At 34.5% G+C, this 7,597-nt stretch overlaps 1 pseudogene; it reads right to left on the minus strand.

Annotated features, from left to right (window-relative positions):
• Positions 1–3,095: 3,095 nt before the first annotated feature.
• Positions 3,096–5,252, minus strand: LOC143623373 (putative receptor-like protein kinase At1g80870 pseudogene; annotated as a pseudogene).
• Between the last annotated feature and the right edge of the window lie 2,345 nt (positions 5,253–7,597).

Below are 7,597 nucleotides of genomic sequence, written 5' to 3' on the forward strand. Positions count from 1 at the left end.
GATGCATGTACACTCAAATCTTCCAGAATAAATATATTAGGATCATCAACATCAATATATGTAGTATTTTTCACATATGCTTGCGGGCCGACTTTTGGTGCCTTTAAAACATATTTCAAATTATTTACAAGTAGCTTTATATGAAGATATCGAGGTAACTAATTTCAAAATCACACTTGTTTACCCAATTCAAATAGAACAACAGAAGGATTTTTAACCACTGTAGCAACCCATAGCCTAATTCAAACTGACATGTCTTTGATTATCAATTCAATGGATTTAGTTTTGAATTAACATGTAGAAGGACATATTACGTTAATCGATTTTGCAGTCAAATAGTTGAATAGACAGCTGATGAGGACTCGAATAACTATGATAGTAGTGCTTCATCGGGATTCCGGTGGAGGATGAGAGAATGATACCCTAACTTGATTCACGACGGAGATAGAAGATGATTCCAATGGTTACTGGTGATTCAAGTGGTAGGCATGCCATCGTTGAAGTTCAGAAGAGGCTGGAGGTGAACTTTAGGGTTTGGAATGAAAACCAAAACGGGTTATTTGATATCCGGATTAGCAGGATCCGAAGGTGAAACCCATGACCCGCGAATTTTATAAGTTAATTTAACGAGAACTCACCATTTAGAAATCAAGCAATCTGGTAGCACTAGAAAGGGTGGAGAGCAATGTGAGAGCGACACATAGGATTTTATGGTAGACAATTATATAGATAGTTAATTAATAATTAAATAAATATTCTAAAAAAATATATAAATGATCGGCTTGTTTAGGCTCGCGAGCTGGCTCGAGCTCGATAAGTGAAGCCTAGGCTCGGGCTCATATATTAAACGAGCTTACTTTTAGGCTAGAGTTCGGGCTCAATTAAGCCCTGCTCGATCGGACTTTTTAACGAGCCTATCTCAAGTAGTTCATGAACAGCTCGACTCTATTGCACCCTAATGATATAACATGATACACAGACACATTATCCTTAAATGAATATGATTTTTGTAGAGATGGGTGTTCCTCTAACCAACCCAATAAACAAATATAAATTCTAATGTGTTGTATATAAACTTAAAGATTTCTTTGGAAAGCAACTTTTGTGGTAGCTAGACCATGTCAAAGAAATTGTCAAATACTTCCTTCCGTTCCGACCACACCCAACTAATTTTATATTGTATTCTTTCTCAACAAGTATATATTTATATTAAAAAAAAGATAGTCGTACCAAAACTAACTATTTGGGTGTAGAAGTCAAAATAATAACACCATGTAATTACTTATCACATATGTTTATGACACATATTTCACTTGAGACAAAATTCCGAAATTCAAACACTTCAAAACTGTATTTACATATAACAAAATATCATACTGTCTGAATATATTTTTTCAAACAATAAAATGATAAATACTTATGCTTGATTGTTTTAGTTGAAATCCGAGTAATTAAACGCACAACCTTGGTAGTGAGGTTATATATGCATAATGCATTCAGTGGCGAACTAAGTTTTTCGGAGGCCTCAGCCCAACCATCAAGTTAAAAAATATGTTTGAAGCTATATATTTTGTGTTTATAAAAAAAACATGTTTACATAAATTTTACCTTTCTAGTTTTATCGATTCTAACATATTATATATTAGGCAAAAATAACGCAAAAGTTGTAGTAAAAAAATTGATAGATTACATACTATAAAATAATAAACTAATATGTAAATACTAAACTCAAATGAAATCCAGTGATATCTAAATCGGGCAAATCCAAATCAAAGTGCAAACCCAAAATTCAAAAGAACACCTACAGAACTCTGTCACTCGGTGACCATATAAAGTATAAACACTTTACAATCGTCAACCCCTAATCAAAAAGATGCAAAATTCAAATCACAATCGGCAATTCCAAAAGGACCAAAATTCGTTACGCATAATATAGCTCGCAAGAGCAAGGAATACGCTCTCGGTTGTATAAATAGATAAAGAATTGGCCGTTGCCGATTTCCAAATTTGACGATTGGAATTCTAGAGACGTTAGAGAAATTTCCGTATAAGCATGTTCCACGTGAATTGATTGATTGTGCCAATTTAAACGCCTTGAAGTCTCGTCAATTTAATTAAAAAGGTATAACCTATTAATGTTCTTCCTCTTAAGAAATAACATTTCAATTCAAATTTATTATTTTTAGTATTGATTTATAATTAATTATTCTTCTTTAATGTATTTTAATCTTGTCATCTTTTCAATGCATATTGGGTTACTATTCTCTATATATATTGTATTTATCAATACTAAATAAAATGAATTTAGTTAAGACATTCATATAGTATAATTTATATAGCAGTCTACTAATCTCGGTTATAGGTTAAATTTGTTATAATGTGGTGACACAGTCTAGAATCTAGACTCAAACACTTTTAAAATATATTAAAAAAATTATAGAGGGTGAACGGTAGCTTTTTAAATATACAAGAAAAATCACTGTATTTTCTTTCTCCTTTGCTTATAGCACCCTAAAACACTCCATACATTAAAAAAACCTGTCTCGTAAAAAATAGGGATAGAATAAGAATGCTTTGAATTTGACTCCTCTGATGCTCTCGACTTAACTTCTTATGACTTTTACTAGGCCCAACAAATAACTTTTAACTTTCATGGTGGGTTGGTAATTTCGTATCATGCGATGCTTTATATCGGTTCAAATGTGGTTCAAATAGTGTCGAACTTCCACCTACTGATGAGCCGGAGTAAAACGTCCTCAAAGATACATCATTAACTTCTTATCCTTTATATCTTTTAACTAATAATTACTGATAACAATGCTTGAACTTTTGAAACCAATAAGATGGATCTGATTAATAAAGCCACATGAATCGAATAAATTGAACAAAAATCTATATCGTCCATGAATCGAATATAATGATTAACCCAAAACTCTAACTCTACAATAATAGCAAGCAAACACTGTAATCAAATCCAACACATTACCTATATCAAACCATGAATCTTTTATATCTATCTGAATCGTGAGAATCGGTTACCAATGAGCCCATGATACATTAGCTCAGAGGTTACATGTAGAAAACCAGAGATTAACTCAAGGGCGGGCTTAGCACTGCGCCACTTCATCTTACAAATCACTAACGTGGAATCCATTAGAGGCGTTCACGAACCGATTCAAGGTCAAACCGTGAACCAAACAGTTAGCAACGGTTTTTTATCACCAAAAGCCAAAACTGAACCGTTACTAACAGTTTGATTCCGGTTTTGGCTTCAGTAATAAATTAATTTAAAATAAGAACTAATGACTTAACTATACCCATAACGGTTTTAAACTGAGTCGTGAAATCCCTAAAGCCCATTATTCAACATTACTTTTGTTCTTCCGCCTAGATCTTGATCTTCCAGCCAACTTTGAAGGCGGCGATGGAGAAAACTCAAACGGAACCACCGGAAGTTCCATTTCCCCTTTCAAAATCTTGACAATATCCCCAATATCCGGCCGCAACTCTGGCATCTTTTGTAAACAAGCAAGAGCCAAATTCACGCACAAAATTGCTTGAGTTTTATTATAATCATCTTTCAATTTCTCATCCAGGAGCTCCAACAAGTCGCCACCTTGCGCTAGTTGCCGGCACCAACTTATTAAATTCGCCTTTTCAAGCTTCATCGGTGAAGCAAGAACATGTAACGGCCTACGACCCGAAACAATCACCAGAATCAGCACTCCAAAACTATAGATATCAGTCTTTTCGATTAAGTACTCGCAGCCACCGTATTCTGGTGCCACATAGCACAGCGTCCCCCTCATGCTCGTCGTGCTGCTTAACTCTCGACTGAAAACATCGCCGCTGTACATTTCAGTATTGTTCTTTGAATTCTTCCGAAAACTGAACTCCGAATTGCGATCGTGCTTGTTCGGTTTCAGTTTTTGTTTAAAGACTTTGAGTTTGAATCTTCGTTTAACCTTCTTTTCAACTTTCTTCTTCGTGAGCTCGTCAAGGTGTTCTTCCTTCCACCATTCTTGCATTTTCCTATGAGGTTTCCACCCTCTCGGTTCTTCAGCTTCCAACTGTCTGTTCTCGTTCGAACCATTCACTTTCGGTGTGTGACAGTGATCGAATTCCGGTTTTTCAGAGTTCTTGTCATCGTCCCATTCCGGATTAGCATTCGCAGACGGGCAGATCTGACTTCCTATCCATTCCCGAACATAATCTTTACTCGAAAGCTCGCCACTACCATCCTGCTTCCACCACCAATCTTTCCCCCATTGCTTCTTACCAGCATTCAAATTCAACTCTCTAACACGATTATCATTATTATTATCATCGAAATTGTGACCCGAACCATCGTCATAACTCGTGAACTTAGTCTGACTAACCGAAAGCTTCTTTCCTTTCTCCGTCCCTTTAAGATGGTTACACACAAGTTTACTATTAATCGGCGTAGAAGACGACGACGCTTGCAGCGCAAGAGCGAAATCCACCTCGGTACCACTCTCGAACGGCGTCCCAATCGCCGTAGACTCTCCATTACCAGCTAATGTCCCAGACAGATCCTGACTGAACAAATCAACGCTATACTCTTGGTCCATCTTAAACCTCGACAACCCGAAATCCGAAATCTTGGCACGAAACTCTGCATCGAGTAACACATTGCTCGGCTTCACATCACCGTGAATGACCGGCGGATCACACTGACGGTGAAGAAACTCTAACGCCCTAGCTATATCCAGAATAATCTCGAACCTTGTATCCCAGTTCAACATCCTATCGGAAAACAACGACTCCTGTAAACTCCGATTGGGCATGTACTCGTACACCACCACTCGCTTCTTCTTATCCACGCAGTAACCTAGCAAAGAGACAACGAACCGAGAGTCCAATCCGGCGAGAATCCGTAGCTCGTTTTGGAACTCGAGCGAATCGGAGTCAAGCAGCTTGACAGCTACGAGTTTTCCTGTACGGAGAATGCCGCGGTAGACGGTTCCAGAACCTCCCTTCCCGATGTAGTTGTCGTCGGAGAAGTTGTTGGTGGCGGAGACGAGCTCCTTGTAGGTGTAACGACGTAGTTTTAGGAAGACGGGGCATGTGTTGTTGAGAGGACTGGTACGCGCACGGTGGATGAGTACGTAGTATATCAGGTACAGGATTCCGAGTAATATTAATACGGATGAGAAAACGGTGATAACAAGAAAGACCAAGGTGGCTTTGTGTTTGGTGTGAGTGAATGAAGGTGGTTGCCTTGAAGGCATTGTGTTTGTTGTTGATATTATGGATTTGGATTAATGGATCTAGGGTTTTGTATGTTTGTAAGCTTTACAGTTGTAATTGGTAATTGAAATGATGAGTAATCTGTCAAATGTGGAGTTGATTGATAAGAGTTAATTAATGAATGGATGGGAATCTAAAATCTGGAGTTGATGATGAAGAAGAATTAGAAATGGAAATGGATGGTGTGTTTGTTTTGTGTGGTGAAGAAGGGGCCCATGGGGCAGTATGGCTTTTGACTAAAGGGAAAGAATTTGCAGGTAAAGAGAATGACTTTTAGGGAGGAGAGAGAATAAAGAAAGAAAGAAATTGGAGGGAGTGAGTGACAGGTGGGTTTGCAGGACCAGTATTATTATTATTATTATTATTATTGTTTATATTATACTATTTGTGGTGACTATTTTAAAGTTGTGTTTAAACAAAAACAATATTTGATTTGCTAATCATAACCGGAATTATGGTTTGCTGATTATTAGTTGTTTTTTTAAGGAAAGAAATATAGTGATGGGGAATAATGTAACATTCTTAGATTCTAAGGTTTTTACAAAATTAGAATAAATTGAAATAAAGATATTAATGTATATTCCTCTTTAGTCTTTTTGTGTCTTTGCTTACAAACACATATATTATAGGATGTAGTTCTATATTTTATATTTGATTGTAAAACTGAAATTGAGATTAAAATTAAAATTGAGTTAAAGTGGAAAGTTAATAGGATTTTATACCGAGGGGAATTAAATTTATATAATGTTCTCACCATAACTAATATATACATATAAGGGAAAATTATCATACAAATAAAATTAACGTGTTAATTGTGAGAATCAAATAGAGTAATTATATAATTATATTATAGAGTAATTGAGTAATTACTCTATAATGTAATTACATAATTACTCTACTTGTATATATAATTATTTTACTTGATTCTCACAATTAGTACGTTAATTTTATTTGTATTTGATCCAAAACACACACACACACACACACATATATACAGGGGGAGGTTATCCTAAAAATAAGTAGTTTTCTGGAGAGTTTAAGAATAAATCATAGCAATTGGACCATGTTACAAAATGGCTGAGACTAAAAATTACCAATAACCGACATAGTTTTCAAGAATTGTTAATGTCAAAAATTTGTTGGTTCTTACAATTCTTATGAAACTCCTTATTCTTATTTGGAGAGTTTAAGTAGTTTTCTAAAAATAACCGACATAGTTTCCAAGAATTGTTAATGTCAAAAAGTACGTTAATTTTATTTGTATTTGATCCAAAACACACACACACACACACACATATATACAGGGGGAGGTTATCCTAAAAATAAGTAGTTTTCTGGAGAGTTTAAGAATAAATCATAGCAATTGGACCATGTTACAAAATGGCTGAGATTAAAAATTACCAATAACCGACATAGTTTCCAAGAATTGTTAATGTCAAAAATTTGTTGGTTCTTACAATTCTTATGAAACTCCTTATTCTTATTTGAACCCTTATATATATATATAGGGAAGGGTTATTTTGAGAACCATGGTGAGTTTTAAGAACTTTAATAACTCAATTTTGAACCACACATTTAATTAAATGATATAAAATATGTGGCTGCGATTAAATCTAATTAAAAAATAAAGCAGGAGAGAGAATAAGTATTTTTGATAATTACACAAGTTTAAACGTTAGTTACACATGTGTAAAAAGTCGATTCGGTGTGTAAAAAAGTACTGTAATCTTTTGTACATTACTTACACTTACGTATTACACATGTGTAAAAAAAATTCGAAAAAAAATTTGTTACGTTGAGTTCTTTCGAGTTATTAAAACTCAAAATGGTTTTCAAAAGAAATCAATCATATATATATATATATATATATATATATATATATATATATATATATATAGAATCAGGATTATAAGAGAACTTTTTTGAAATTGAAAACTTTGAGAACCATTTTGGACCACAAAAAACCCAAAAATAAAAAAAACCATAAAATAAAAAAAACACAAAAATGGAAAAGTAAAAAAACCAAAATTCTTATTTTAATATCCCGGTTTCACACTAGTACAAAACTGGCCTGAAGATGCGGGCCTATGACCGCATCTTATAGCATCGAACCTTTTGGTGATTGAACCGCACCTTTTAGTTATTTACTAAGAACTGTATCTTTTTTCCTTGTACCCAAAGAACCGCACCTTTTGAATTCTACACTAACATGCACTTTTTGTCTCCTGCATAACAGATTTTTTATTTTTTTAAAAAAAATTATAAAACCAATAATTTCCAGAGAACCTAATGAAAATAAATGCAAAACACATTTCATATATACAAA

The sequence above is a fragment of the Bidens hawaiensis genome, unplaced genomic scaffold (genome assembly GCF_021521415.1).
Source record: "Bidens hawaiensis isolate Kalapana, Puna unplaced genomic scaffold, B.hawaiensis_p1.1 tig00003430_1, whole genome shotgun sequence".
NCBI classification, from domain to species: Eukaryota; Viridiplantae; Streptophyta; class Magnoliopsida; order Asterales; family Asteraceae; genus Bidens; species Bidens hawaiensis.